The sequence below is a fragment of the Sus scrofa genome, chromosome 8 (genome assembly GCF_054392235.1).
Source record: "Sus scrofa isolate SSC_HxYL_T2T_F1_AM1 chromosome 8, Sscrofa_HxYL_maternal_Yorkshire_Landrace_v2.0, whole genome shotgun sequence".
Classification (NCBI taxonomy): domain Eukaryota; kingdom Metazoa; phylum Chordata; class Mammalia; order Artiodactyla; family Suidae; genus Sus; species Sus scrofa.
Window position 1 is genome coordinate 96,855,147 of NC_139390.1, and position 16,391 is coordinate 96,871,537.

The 16,391-nt window shown below is 34.8% G+C and overlaps 1 long non-coding RNA gene across 4 annotated transcripts in view; it reads right to left on the reverse strand.

Annotated features, from left to right (window-relative positions):
* LOC110262156 (uncharacterized) overlaps positions 1-13,121 on the reverse strand; it is a 58,464-nt gene extending 45,343 nt beyond the window's left edge. For 2 of the 4 annotated variants that reach the window (XR_014812972.1, XR_014812971.1), the window contains exons 1-2: positions 12,956-13,121; positions 12,527-12,633 (exon numbers count right to left, since the gene is read on the reverse strand). This is a non-coding gene — a long non-coding RNA (uncharacterized LOC110262156). Of the gene's footprint in view, positions 1-9,757; positions 12,877-12,955 lie in introns of those variants that run through there. The other 2 variants (XR_014812970.1, XR_002346787.2) reach the window with 2 other exon arrangements.
* Positions 13,122-16,391: the final 3,270 nt, after the last annotated feature.

Below are 16,391 nucleotides of genomic sequence, written 5' to 3' on the forward strand. Positions count from 1 at the left end.
ATCTATGAAGTATGTATGAAGTTTCTATCCATGAAGTAGGTATTATTATCTATTGTATAGATATTTTAAAGATTTTGGCATATTCCTCAGTTTTTAAATAAAAGTATATCTCCATAATCTATCACCATCAGTCATCATAGTCATCATCAAACCTCAGTATTACAAATAGTTCCCACCCCATTGTAACTTCATCTGGTGCTAATCTACAAATTGAAATATAGATACTGATATCAATATTTAAATGCTCAGATAATCCCTCATTCTAGTTTTAAGTGCCCATCTCTTGGAACTCTTACTTTACCATACAAGGGCACTGGAGGTAGAAAATTCAGTTTAATCTTCTGTCGTGAGACATGTTTCTACAATATTTTTTTAGTCTATTTGCTGAAAGCTCCATCTTGTCCTGCTTTACTTTACCCCATTTTCCTGCTTGAAAAACAGTCACAGTGCTGGTGAATGACTTAAAAGCTTAAGAACAAAGACCTAAAGGCATAAGTTATTCATATGGTCAGCTGAAAGAGGACATAATGTATTGGTCTAGGCATGCCAGACCTGTGCAGATTGGCACGTCGTTTGCACAGCATATGTCCTCTTAAGAGAAAGAAACCTCATGGTCCCAAGTGGTTTATGAGCGGTTGTTAGAATATGCATTAGCAAAGAGAACCAAGGTGCAAACCTAGGCACGCAGGGGTGCCGCAGACAGGCATGTCCTTTGAGGAAGCACAGTGATGATTCTCTAGATGCTGTGCATAGTTAATGCCAAGCTTCCTCAAATGCTACTGATTGTTAAAAAAACAAAAAAATAAAAAAACAACCCCCCCCATATCCTGCACCTATAGCCCCCTCCTCACTTGATGTACTCCCAAAGAGCACAATAAAAGCAGTGTGATTTCTTGAGGCAGCACTCTTGGTCCCTGAGATCTTGAGTCCCCTGTTCACACCTTTAATTAAGATAAATGTCTCTGTCTTGCTTTATATTAACTTTTCCCTTAAGTTCCACAGCACCCGTTCTTCAGCCCTAACCTCCTGAGCTAGCCTCGGCAATCTACCATTCTCATGATATAATTTTGTTCCCAGTTCTCAACATAGTTTGCCTCATAGTTGTAGGAAATGAATGCGTCCGCCATCCAAGCCCTCCTGTTCTCAAGGCATGCTTTATAGGGTCATGTGAACATATAATTCTCTTCGTAAAAAATAAGTTTTATTGTAGTTGATTTACAAGGTTGTGATAATTTCTGCTGTACAATAAAGTGACCCAATCATACATATACACATATACATTCTCTTTTTCCACATAGATTATCACAGAATACTGGGTAGAGTTTGCTGTGCTACACAGCAGGTCCCTACCAGCCAATAATTTTATACACCTCAGTGTGCATATGCCAATCCAAAGCCCCTTTATTTGACCCCTTAGTAGGCAGATATACACCATCTTTAAATATTACACTCATGTCATTCAAGTTAGAGCTCCTGCATAAACCAAAGCTTCCCTTTCAATATGTGGCTCATTCTAATCTACTGCAGGAGATGTTACAGCATTACAGGAGTTTTCACCATTTCACTGACCATTTGCTCTTGTTTCAATCTGATTAATGAAAGATCCAGTTTGAGATTAATTTTTTAAATGTCTCATTTTTGTATTCATGCCTTTTTTTAAATAAAAATTTTATTTCTATTTTGTGGATGTAAAAACTAGCGTATTGAAATGGCACCATCTGGTTAGTTTATAAAGTTGCAGAGCTTGGAACAGGACACAGGCTCCCTCATAGTGGCCTTGGTTTTCAGTTTCATACATTGGTGGCTAGAATTTATAACCCTCAGAGAACAGGGGTAGCAAACATATATCCAGACACAGGTATGAGGCTTGCTCACATGCTTTTTGTAATATATACTTTCATGTGAAGGATTTATAGGAGAGGAAATATATAGTGTTGAGATGGGATCATACTTAGAACATAACGTAGGGTGAAAATTAAAAAGTGGGGTGAAAATTAAAAAGTGGTAGCATTAATAAGGTTTGGATTTTAACATGAGCACCTCACAAGTTTGGAAAAGATAGGTCTGATAAAAAAACTCAATGAACATAAAGAAACTCAATGAACATACTGTTAAGAGAATGGGAGCCAAAGTTTCATGTTGAGTGAATAGATTGCACATTTTATTGCTTGTGTCTTATGTCTGACAGTGAAATAGGTGAAGTGTGTCTTTGTACTTATAGAATTGTCAGTATATACATTCTACATGCCTTTAACTTTACAGAGAATGTAAGCATTATCAGTGAGTTCGTAGAAGCTTAAGAAATGGGGGAAAATGTAAAAAGAATATTGCCACTTAATATTCAGCCAAAATACAGCCTTTCCAGACTTTTTGGGGAATACTTTAAGAGCAGTTTCAGGTTCACAAAAATATTAAGAGAAGGTACAAAGACTTCCCAGATATGGATGCTGATTTGTTGATAGATTGGGTGGTAGAAAGACAGATCATTAAATAATTATTGAATGCTTATTTATATATTCTCAATTCATTATGAGGCAAATGCATCAGCTAAGAGTAAGGAAGAGTTCAAGGTGTGTTGGAGTAGTCAAGAAAAATGTGAAACAGTCACTTAGGAAAATGAATATGACAGGAAGTAAAATAGCCTTATCAAGAATATGTTTAAGATTAAAAAATAGGGAGTTCCCGTCGTGGCTCAGTGGTTAACGAATCCGACTAGGAACCATGAGGTTGCGAGTTCGATCCCTGGCCTTGCTCAGTGGGTTAAGGACCCGGCATTGCCGTGAGCTGTGGTGTAGGTTGCAGACGTGGCTCGGATCCTGCGTTGCTGTGGCTCTGGTGTAGGCCAGCGGCTATAGCTCCGATTAGACCCCTAGCCTGGGAACCCCCATATGCCGCGGGAAGCGGCCCAAAAAACTGGCGAAAAGACCAAAAAAAAAAAAAGAAAGAAAAAAAAGAATAAAAAATATATCTCATATTCTGCAATTTAAAATGCGATCTATCAGTGCCATCATCATCAGAAACAAACCAGAGTTTCTGTACATGCATCATAAATATTTGTAAAAAAATTCATGAAAATGTGGGTATGTGTGAAATGGCGGGGGAGAGAGAGAAGGAGTGAAGATTATAATCTGGAGCATTTTTGAAATACAAGATATCCTTGAGTGGTAAAATTAGAAGTTAGCCTTACTTTTTTCTTTATCTACTTTTGGATTCCTTTGATATTTGAAAATGAGAAGTACTTTACAATAAATATGGGTGAGAGAAGGAGAGGAAGAGAGAGCTTTCTCAATGCTTCTGTGCAATCCTCCATCACAGATTTAGTATCAGACACATTTCCCTTCCTGATATACAAATTATTTCAAGCATGTTGTCAAATTATTTCAAGCTTTCACATACGATGGGACGAGGTCAAATCTACTATAGCGAAAGTGTCCAGTCACTTGCTCATCTGGACTTGAAAGTTTCACCACCGTATCTTTTGGAGTTGTTTTCAGCTTTAATCATGAGTTTGTGGTGATTTCTACCAGCACAGGGTGTATACAATTTTTAGAAGTATTAATTTGTATTTCCTGAGACCTGTGGAAGTTACTTTATGAAATAGTTTTCAAATATTCCATATTTCCATACATAGAGAATACTAGGTATTTTGTTCATTCATTTGTTTCATCTCCATTGTATTGGTCTTTCTGAAAATGATTTTATATTTTTTAATATAAGTAAAATTCCTATAGTTTAAATGAAGTTATTACTTTAATGAATAGATCTTTGAAACAGCCATTATTTTACATTTTTTTTCATAAATAAACCTAAAGTTATATGGAGGAGCCTAGAATATTTTGGATCATATGAAAAATACTAATACTTAAAAATTATTTTGCAAAATAATGACAGTAACTAATCATTTATATATGTAGATAGATATTATATATAGATTTATAGGGAGATATAACTAGTCACATATATATGTAGACATAGATCCTTTTCCATATACTCCTACTTTATTTTCATGTAGAAAAAACTTATATTGATTTGATTTTTAATAGTTAATTATTAAGAATGTATTTTAAGCAAACAATAAGAACAAAAGATCTCTTTTAAGAGGTTTGTCTGAATAAAGATTAAGCATTTGAACAGGGGAGGTCAAGAAAACATGATATATATTTTAGTAGCTAGGTGAATAACTTCCCAATCTCTTCAATTTTTCCCTTTCCTTTTTTCCCCCACCATACTACTTCACAGCCTTAAAAATATGCTAAACTAATTTAGAGAGCATAATCTTATTGTTTAGATGTTAAATATACAAAGCTTATTTTCATTATCACTACCAAAATCTAAAAAAATTTAAAATCTGCCCTCAGTTGCATTCAGTAGATAATAGTTCAAAGTCGCAAAGAATTAGTGAGGAAGTTTCTTGGAAGAGGAATATTTAAATAAGGAGGTAGAGGAGATAGATGTGTCTGTTATTTCAACCACAGTTGATTCTATCACGTCATTAAAATATGCTTTACTCAAGTTGAACATTCTTTTAAAAGCATTATTTTAATATGCCAAAAGAACTATCCCTTTATAAATTTATACAATGATCTTTGTTTGCATATCAGCATAAATGATAAAGTGAATATAAAAAAAGACTACTGATTGGTATCCAGGACAGCAAGACTATTACTGGAGTCTATATAAATCATCTCTCCTAAACTACTGTATGACTTGGAGCTATAGTCAACTTGATAAAAGCTAATTTGGAGAAAAGGCATTTTATATGTGTCCTTGATGCTATAACTGTTACTCTATTCATCACAAAATAATAATGACAGTGTTTTGAATATGTGGAAATCCATGAATAATGAATTTTGGTCTCACCTTTTTATAGTATCTTAAAAAGATGAACATGTAACATTTTTCCTGATCTTATTTGGGGACTTTTCCTTATGGAGTGCATGGTCTATCCAATCCATATATCACATATTTTAAAACATTGTATTTGTACCTTTTAAATAATTTTATGATGAGTTAATCAAAATTATTATTCCTTTATATTTTTATCCTTTGGTATTCGCTACAAAATTAGCCATTATATAGGCATAAACTTTAATTCACTCTCAATTAAAATTTTAAAATATTCATTCATTATCTGATAAAGCAGTCAAATTGCTTAGTTATTGTCAGTGAATCCCCAAAAGGAATTCTCGTGGAACAACAAATGGGTTTTGGGGTATATTCAGTTTCCTGGCAACAAAGGCAGATACTTAAAATTATTCTGGTTTCCAATCTTATTCACCTATTTTTCCTGCCTATTTTCTAAAAACAATGTTGCTTTTTCTGGAGACAGGAAACCCAAAAGGTAAAACAAAGGCCACATGTACAGGTGAATGAAATAATTAAAAGAACTAGGTTTTATTTATTTTTTGCTTTCTAGGGCCACACCTGAGGCATATGGAAGTTTCCAGGCCAGGGATTGAGTTGAAGCCACAGCTGCCTGCCTGCACCACAGCCACAGAAACATGGATCTGAGCCATGCTGGCGACCTACACCACAGTTCATGGAAAAGCTTGATCCTCAACCCAGTGAGCAAGGCTAGGGGTCAAACCCACATTCTCATGGATACTAGTCAGGTTCATAACCTGCTGAGCCACAGCGGGAACTCTAAGAATAGGTTCCACATTGTGGCACTGTGTCTAGTATGCCATTTCCTATCTCTGATGTCTTAATCCATTCTCATGGATACTAGTCAGGTTCATAACCTGCTGAGCCACAGCGGGAACTCTAAGAATAGGTGCCACATTGTGGCACTGTGTCTAGTATGCCATTTCCTATCTCTGATGTCTTAATTATATAAAACAATTAAATGCTTTTAATAACCACAAATCTGTCAGTTTATAACCCAAGTCATTCCTAACTGGTATATTTCAATATTTGACTTGATCTTAAAACAACATATAAGAATTTCCTCCATAATCCAAACTGACCACTCGCAGGATTGACTCTGCAGAATGCTGAAGTAGGAGGTCACATGATTATTGGGCAAACTGTCAAGTTACTATGAGTTTCACATTCTCGCATGAGCAAGAGTACAGGGATTGTTCCTACCGATTAGCTGTGTGCTACTTCAGTAAGAAATGTCCCACAGATGCCTTGAATCAGGTTTAAGATTACCAGAGGCAAAAGTAAAAACTTAAGACATGAAAAGTAGAAAGGCAGTTCTTCATACCTAAAGAAACTCAGTGACCAAGCAGCTGAAAAACATTCAGCCATATGGATGGGCAGTAAGTGAGCTCTCCTGTGATGGTCAGGTTATTTTCACTTGAAATCCATGAAATGCCAAAAGCACTCCAATGTCAAGTCAAGCTGACCATAGCAATAAAATAGAATTTTTCTTGAAACTTATTTCACTCTTTCCACACTAATTTTAGATGATTAAATGAGGGAGTGTATTAGTTTCCTAATGTTACTAAAAATTACTATAAACTTAGAAATTTAAGATGACACAAATTTATTATCTTATTGTTTGCAGGTGAGAAGTTTGACATGCATCTCACTGAGCTAAAATTAAACTGTTGCAGAACTGTTTTTCTTTCTGGAGGCTATAGGGGAGAATTTGCTTCTTTGCATTTTGTAGCCTCTAGAGTTCTAGTGCATTTCTTGGCACATGACCCCTTTTCCATCTTTAAAGCCAGAAAAAGTGGGTTTTTCTGACCCTTACTCAACATTTCCCTGTCCCCCCCATTCCCTAACCTGCAAATCTCTACCTCTAAGATTTTTACAATGCAATTACAATTGAACCTCATAAAATACATTATAAAGCAGTAAATTAAACCTTGGGAAAAAAATTTAAGGCCTATATGATTGACTTTTTTTAAATACATTTTATTTAACTATCCTTATCAAGTGCACATTAAGCCTAACATTAGTTATTTGCAAGTATGCATTTTGTATATTTGTGCAAGTACTATATTCATATAAAGACAAAGCCATAGCTTAAAAATTTCAAACATTTCCTTTCACAGAAACTTATATTAGAATCTGTTTTTATGGTGTAATAGATATTTGGGAAAAAATGTTTCTACCTTTTTAAGAGGTTACAATAAGGTAAAATGGGCTTGAAATATATAGGAACTCTATTTTCAAAACATTCTAAAATCTGACTATAGGAAAATTTTAAAAAAGCTTATTAAAAAGAAAATGCAAAAAAAAATCAGTGAGGTAAATATGCAAGTATCTATATAGAAGTGGGTTTAATAAAATATTAAGTAAACTTTAGGAGAAGGTAATTTGTGATTTGGTATTCAAATACTTATCAAAGTGTTTTAAATGCAATTTCTTAAATTTTAAAGAATGATTCTTTGAAAGAAATTGAGTTTGCTTCTATTATTTTAATGCCTTGTTATAATTTCCCACTGGACTCTATTAGATAGAACACTTGATGTTTAAACTTTAGTTCTAATGCACAAAGTTCAATGAGCTGAAGAATGGGAATATCTAGAGACAGTAGTCAAGATTATTTTTCCTATTCACAAATGGTGGTTATATGAATGTCTCTAAATCAGTGACTGAAAATAATAAACATGTAATGATTCAGAACATGATATGTCATAAATGCACTCTTACAAATTAGATTTTTTTGAATTTGACTTTGTTGCAATGACTGATTAATTATGTGTCTAGGCACAGATTTTTTCATAAAACAATTAAAATGTTTATATAATTGACTACATAATTAACTAATGACTGTCAATTAATTATTGGCTAATAAGTGGTGCTGAGTATTGTACCAATTTTAGCAAATTATGTTTAATGAATATGTATGCATTACTTACTCTTTAGAAGTCTCGCATTCTTCTGCACAAGAGACTAACACTTCAAAAACTGGAGAAAATGCCACATTAGATCACTCATTAGAAACTAACAACTATAGAACAATAAAGTGGTACTCTAGCCATGTGAATCAAGATGAATATAGAATGGAATAAGATTCATGAAATAGGTTAGGAATTTAGATTAATCCTGAAAGAAAATATTAGAAAAAATAAAAAGATGAAAAGAATAATGATAGGGAAGAGAAAGAATGTAGAACATGTAACAGTGATACACAACAGAAATTAAAAGCATACATTTGGATTAATAAAAATATGTTTTGGGAACAGCATATGAAGTTCCTGGCCAGGGATCAGATCTGAGCTGCAGTTGCCACCTAAGCTGCAGCTGCTGCAAAGTTAGATCTTTATCCCACTGTACAGAGCCAGGGATGGAACTTGCGTCCCCTGCTCCCAAGATGCTGCCAATCCCATTTTGCCACAGCAAGAAATCCAAGAAAAATACGTTTTGACTGTTATTAATATAAAGAGAATTGTGAGGAATAAGAATGATTAGGTAATATGAGGCCATAGAGTAGTCCTGAGTTGATTCAATAAAATAGATAAAAGCAATAGAAATATTGTTAGAAGTGCTATGGTGGTGTCTTTACATAAAATGTGCAAAGTATTAATCTCCATTGTAACGACTTGGTCACTGTATAATATATCTGAAGAGAAATAGGATATTTCAGCTAAGCTATCATTTCAAGTGAGTCAATTTTGTAAAAATCTTATGAAATTAATATTACAGTGTTAACTGTCATTTCTTTCTTTAAGTGAATGGAACTTGGTATTTGTGATTCTTCTAATTTGCATTATGTTTCCATGTAAAACAACCTAACATTAAAAAGTTAATAAAAGCACATAATTGTTACATATTTAAAAAATTCTCTATTATATATAAAGCCAATATTTAAATTTTTATGAGCATTAAAATCACCACGGGACTATTTAATATTTACTGATTTATAAACAGACCGAGAGTCACTTTAGTATGAATTCTGGATGAAATCCTGAATTACCTCAAAAGCCTTTCAAGGGGAGTTCCCGTCGTGGCGCAGTGGTTAACAAATCCGACTAGGAACCATGAGGTTGCGGGTTCGGTCCCTGCCCTTGCTCAGTGGGTTAACAATCCGGCGTTGCCGTGAGCTGTGGTGTAGGTTGCAGACACGGCTCAGATCCCGCGTTGCTGTGGCTCTGGCGTAGGCCGGTGGCTACAGCTCCGATTCAACCCCTAGCCTGGGAACCTCCATATGCCGCGGGAGCGGCCCAAGAAATAGCAACAACAACAACAACAACAACAACAAAAAAAAGGACAAAAAAGACAAAAAAAAAAAAAAAAAAAAAAAGCCTTTCAAGGGACTGCGGTAAGGGATCAAATGACCAAAATGCATAGGTAGTTTCTGTCTAGAATACAGAAAATTGGAAAGAATATCATTCCCCACTTTGAAACAAAATCAGAGTAACATAAAGTTAGTGCTTTTCTTGAAGTCATCAAAATGCTTGAGTTCTAGGACAAACATTTGCCTCAATTCCAGGAAGAAACAAGCTTTCAGGTAGAGACCATATTCACTTCTACACAGTGTGGTCAACAGTGATGTAAGGCACCATCCAGGAGGGAGAGAAGTCAGCTGAAGTTTAGACAAAATGCTAAAAGCTAAGTATGGGACACTATGACATCATGCAACTGCTTACAATTCCTCACAAAAGGACTCTGCATCTTCTTCTCCTTAAATGCCCATTTGGTATTCAGGAAAAAAGTCAGGGGAAAAGCAACTGACCATAGCCTGCTTCCATGGAATAGGTATGTGGGGGTGATTGGCTACAACAGCAGCAGCAAAGGTGCATCACCTCAGCCCAGCCTGGATGTTTCCTCACAGGAGGAGAGGAGATACAAACAACTCTGCTGCACACTAGGTCCATCCTACAACAACATCGTAAGCACACTGCAAGTAGCCTGAATAATCAACAAAATGCAGACCTAGCCTGATTTCTGCCTGGATTGATTCCAATCTACCCCCCATCCCAGTTAATGATCGGGCCGAAGTGAAAGACAGGTGCCGGGTATAGGCTGTGTTTGGTGAGGAAGAACTGAGTATTGATAAATAAGTATACTGTTAGTAGGAAATTCATTGTAGTTATTTATATTTAAATTTTAAAAGTAGTTTAAACAACTGAATATATGAATTTTATTTTTGTACTTATTAGAGAGTCTGGATTCAGACATTCACACCAAAATCTTTGGTCACCTTCATTTTTAGAATGCCTCTAAAGCATCACTCCAGGTATTGCTACATATAAATATCTAAGCTACTTCATATTGACCAGCCTAGCTAGTAGATTTTAAATGAATGAGAACAAACTGGTAATACATTACAGTACGTTTAGAAAATTAGTTCTAAATATTGTCCTATCTTCCTAGTATAGACCTTGCCTTTTTCTGCCAAATGTGTGTGGTGTGTGGGTTGGCGGACGGGGAGAGGGTTAGGAAGATGGCTGGTAAGAAATTTCAAAAAGTCATTTTACTCATTCACTACTAAAAAAAATATAGTTATTCCTATATTGGTTTTTGAAAGCATGTAAACACACTATTAATCAAAAGTTGTGTTCTTATGGGTTTAAAGCAGCCATATGAATGAGACCATGCCTTATACATTTACATTACTAATTCTGTAGTGAATCTTCATTAAAGTATGTTATATTGCTCAACTATGCTCTGACACACAGTGGAACTCCCTTCAATATACAAGGACTAGTATTATTTGATGCATTACTCCATCAGGTGTTTACTAAAAAAAATGTGACATTTACCAGGGAACTTTGATATCAAAGATACATCAGTTCCTTGTATTTGCAAAGATGAAGGTAAGCACCAGAACAAAAAGCCTTAGGCAAGTGTGATAGGTTATCTGCTCTAATTACAATCAGTATTTAGTGGTTCTCATTTCAGAATAGGTACAATGTCTAATTTATTGGCAAGAGTGTAGGTGCTAATTTTTCTTGTAAATGAAAAGAACAAGTGTTTTTGAATTAAATCAAGCAGCTGCTTCACAGTCAGTAATACTAATAGCCACCAACAAAACTCCAAGACATTACTCTAAATTGTTTAATGAACTGCTTTTAATAAGTAGTAAACTATAACCTCGATGCCCTCAAAATGCTGGACTGGGGCTTAGTTATTCAACTTTAATTGACCTCTCAGTGGCTCCCTGCATTTATTATAGTAGGGCAGAGCTGAGCTTTAAAAGCAACATTGCACAGAATTATTTATCAGTATATTTTAAATACCTGAATTCTGGCTATCTGATTGGCATTTGTATTTATAATCTGTTATATGTTTAGGTATTTTTTGCTATTCTGTCTAGGATTTTTTTTTTTTTTTTTTTTTTTGCTGTATGTTTAACTATAAAGGACACTGCTAGCCTACTCATTTTTGTCTATTCATTGTTCCCTAAATAACATCCTCAGTTGCTAAAGTGATAGACAATGATACAAAACAGTTAAACAAAAAAAACCCCTCAATTTTAATAGATAACTGGACACTTCACACCTTGGAAACTGTACAGAAAACTGTTCAGAACTTAATTTTATAATCTGGAAAATATTGAAAAGTTTTGATGTCAGCCTATGTTTTTATATTAGGACGCTTTCCTTCTTTTTGAAAATATTAAGATCCAGATACTGAGTCTAAAATGACTAGGACTACATGTCACAATCTTGTGTCATTATCAGAACTACTAACCACCCTTGCTTGCTTTCAAGCATTGATTTGAAAATTCCAATTTCAAATAGGATTCAAAAATACTCTGAATACATAAATACAATGTATGCTAGCATCTCTCCCATCACAACTGTTTTTGGAGGGTCTTCCAGTAAAGTTTGGAAACTCCATCTTTCATGTGTCTTTCATAACAAGAAGTCTGTAATTTCTATGCGGCATCCATGACGAAACAGTACATTTAAAACAAGTCTAATACCTGTTATCACCATATTTAAAATTAAATCTGAGCAATAAATAGGTATAATCATAACACTGAGTACCATTAGTATAAATTCCATCTACAAAACATGCAGAATTTTGGATGAAACTATCAGCTAAACACAAGAAGTGTATAATTTATATTAAGTCTAAAATTTTTCTTACTATTTTTTCTGTCCAGAAATTACACAGTAAAGGAATTGAGGCACAGAGACAGAAATACATTTTAATTGCAGACCCAAAATAGTCACCTGAAAACTATTACTGCAGATTTATCAGAGAAGATCCTCCCAGGCATTCTTACCAGCCATCAGGTGACTTCCATTACATGAAAAACGCTAAAGCTTGGAATTGTTTTGGTTTTTCTTCCAGTGGTTACAAAAATAAAAGGGCTAAAAGCAATTCAGTATTTATGATAACATTTAAAGATGCACATGAGGAAAAGATTAAGTCAACTCTAATATATTAATATAGTGTAATAAATAACTAAAACAGTGTTCAAGCAATAAACATACAAAGATTTTGCTAAAATTGTTTAACTACCACAAGGTCATCAAGATTTATAATGTGGCTATTACTTAAAAACTTATTGTTTACAGGGCAGTAGGCCGACTGAATGTTAGATGTGTGTGTGTTTTTATGACTTAGTAACAAATTACCACAAATGTAATAGCTTAATACAGCAAAAAATTCTTACCTCACCATTTCTGTTGGTCAAAAGACTGGTACCGCATGGCTGGTCTGCTCAGAGTTAACACAAATCTGATTCAGAGGAGTCCCTCCGGCTGAGTTCTTCTGGAGGTTCTGGGAGAAGTCAGATTCCATTCCATGTTTAATTTCAAAGCATTTATATTTCAAGAAAAATTCAGTATTTTTACAGGTTTAGGACTGTGGTCTCTGGTTTCCTTTCTGACTGATAGCTGGGGCTGCTCCCCAGTCCAACATTCCACCAGCATCACTTGCTGCAAGGCCTTCTTCATCTCCAAGCCAGAAACGGTGCATCAAGTCAGAAAGTGTACATCAAGTTCTCATTACTCTGATTCAGACCTAGAATTTGTGTGATTAGTTAACACCCACATGGACAATTCTGTTCTTGTTTATCAGTGATTTCATAACTTAATTGTACCTGTGGAATTGCTGCTCAGGAGTGTTGCTTAAATTCGGCCTCTGCACACCAGCAAAAAACTGAATCATGGAGACAGAGTTTTGGGTGAAGTAGAAACGAACAGCTTCATTTCTCTGCCAGATTCAGGAAACCACAGCAGGCCAGCGCCGTATAAACTGTGCCCCCCACTCTGAGGCGGTAGTGAGGAGTCTTATAGTGTTCATGGAGTGGGGTGTGGTTAGCTCATGGGCATTCTTCTGATTGGTTGGTGGTGAATTAATTGGAAGTCAGCATCATCAACCTTCTGGTTTCAGTTGGTTTGAGGTCTATTTGTTTGTGGGCATTTAGTTAACATCTTTTACCTGATGAGAATTTCAGTCTGCAAAACAGCTTGAAAACACATGGCCCAGAGTATTATCTATGTAGTTCTTGAGGAAGAACTAAAGTCCTTGACTTTGTTGAATGACTAAAGTATTATTTTGTCTTGCTTGACTGTTTTCCTTTCTTTGGGCATTTTCTCACTTCTATGATTAAATTTATTTTTTGACTGAGCTTTTTCTGTAGACAAAAGGCAGGTGGAAGATGTAGGTGGAGGTCTATCCTGCGAAGGCCCCATTGAGTCCTGCTCAGTAATAGGAGTACCTAGATTACTATTTAATTGAATAATTGAGAGAAGATGTGTATACACCAAGAGTCTGGGCAATACTGTATTTGAGAACATCTTAGAAGTCTGTCTATAGATAACAGCTCCATTTCTCACAGAATGAATTCTTTCTGGGGAAATAATTAAGTAAATCTACTTAAGAAATTGTTCTGATGTCAGGAAGGAGGATAAAGAAACCAGTCATCCCTATGTGGAAACTATATTTTTTTATATTTAAGAAATAACAAGAAATCTCTTGAACTGATGGGAACTGAGGAGTGGATAGAAGAGGAAAGTAGTTGCTTGGACTATGGATTTAGGTCCTGGTTAGGATTTGCGAGGTTTTCAAATTTAAAAAAGGAATTTATTTTTAATTGTCTTTCTCTGATCTAGTGGGTACATCAGTGGTGTCTCAATGTGTTTTCAATTTACATCTCCCTCATGACCAACTATGTAAAATGTCTGTTTATATCATTATTAGCTATTTACATATGCTCTTTTGAGAAGGATCTGTCCATGTCTTTTTTTCCACTTTTTAAAACAATGGAAATATTTTTTCTTTATTGTCAAGTTATAACAGATTTTTGTGAATATAATTTGCCAAACATGTTTTGCTGATAGTCTCCCCAGATTAATTTGCCTTCCTTAACGCTGTGTTTAACAAGTAAAGTTATTTTTTATTTTGATGAAATGTGTTTCTGCCATGCTTTGATTGTATGGTTAATTTCTTTCTGTGGCCTAAGAAATCTTTGCCAATAAGAGCTGCACTTTCTATTCTCTTTCCATAATTAAATAATACTCCTCTCCTCATATTTATTTCTCAATGCCACACCCATCTCTTCAGCAGTGCCCTGGAGTGCCTGATACAATTTTTATAAAGAACATCAGCTTTCAAAAATGCTCCCCAAATGATTATCTTTAGGCAGCTTCTGATCTTACACATGCCCAAATTACCATGGAATAAAGTTATTATGAGTCATGCTGACTTCTTGGAAAGGGGAGAGGAAAATTAATCCCATGGAGACAAAAAACCACAATAGTTATCTCAGCACATTATCCTGACCTGCTATTCCTCTGGAATATATTTGCATGTAGGAAAGAAACTGTATTTCCCATCATTCCATCTTGGTGTTTTACTTTCCCCCAACATGCCACCATGAGATGTGGAACTTTTTGTCTCTTTGTCTCAGCCTTCTCACATTGGTCAGGCTCTCTATCAATGGGTGACCACATGTCCTATTTGCCTAGAACACTCCTTGTTTATACTTTTTGTTCTATCAATCTGTATGGATTAGCTTTTTGTTACCATTTTACATTTTTGTATTTTAATTATTAATATTAGCAATAATCAGGGATGAGTTTGGTAGATTGTTACTTTGTCCATTAGAGTTCTTCCATGGTCTTAGCTGTTAACATATGAAATGACTGTGCCCTGTGCCAAATTCTCATTTTAATACACAGTCAAATATGAATAACTACCAGCAATATGCCCTCTCTTTTCCCAACTCTTCGCATAATTATCTAGCCCTTCTCTTTTAAGGATAGCTTGGAAACTGGATGATAAAATTAATTAAAGAGGGCACATGTGAGTAGGGTTAACTAATTCTTTCTGGTTATGGCAGGAGTCAGGTTAAATGTGATTGTTACATCTTGCAATTTGATAAAACAGCCAGGTGTGTCATCGTTCATGATGAGTTATTTTTTTTTTAACATGGAAGATATAGACAGGCTATTAGTCAGTGGTGTCTGTAGAAAACACAGGACAATAATAACTTTTGTAAATCACATAGAGGAAATTAAGGCTGATCAGAGTATAGAACATAGAGAGCTCATGTTAGAATTTTTAAAATTTTATTGGTGTAAAATCTCACCTTTATATACTTTTTTCACTTTGTAACACATTAAAAGTTATAAAATATATGCCTTTTAAAATACTAATCTTAAAAGAAAAATGTTCAATTAATAAGTAGTGAATTTCCATTTCTTAGGAATATTAATATTTGATGATGTGTGTGTAATCTGCAAAGTAAATGGAAAGAAAGCCTTCATCATTGACTATGTGGAAACCAGAAGAAACAAATCTTAGAAGATGCCTGGCCCACTTCTTGAAAGTAATCTTCATATTAGAAATTCTATGCCTACCGAAGATAATTTAAAACATTCAGCTGCGAAAAGTACATACATACACCTGCTATTCTATAAAACCTTTTTTTAGGTCAAAATATTCCTCTAAAACTGTGGCACTAATTTTCAAATCAAAATTTTCTCCTTGCAAATACTAAAAGTGAAACAATATTTGTATTACGTCAACTCCTTTAGAAGACAAAAATGCAAATGTTAAATGATGTTCAATTTAAGCCATGTCATCAGATGCTTCAAATAGAAAATCAGTTACTTTCAATGATGATTTGAGTTATTCACCTACCTTACAGAATCAAACCAAAATATTCGGAAGTTCATTCTATCAATATGTAACATATTAAATTCTTATAAATGTGATTGAAAATAATTTCAATTTTGAAGGATATGTTAATGTGCAATCATCAAAAGCAATGCTAGAGAAACTTTAAAATACAGACCAGAGGAGTTCCCACTGTGTCACAATGGGATAGGTGGCATTTTGGGAATGCCGGTACACAGGTTTGACCCCTGCCCCCAAGCAGTGGATTAAGGATTCAGTGTTGCTGCAACTTCAGCCTAAGTTGCAACAGCTGCTCAGATTCTCAGATCCAATCCCTGGCCTGGTCTATGGAACTCATATACTGTAGATGGCCAAAAAGGAAAAAAAAAAAATACAGACCAGAAATTTCAAGA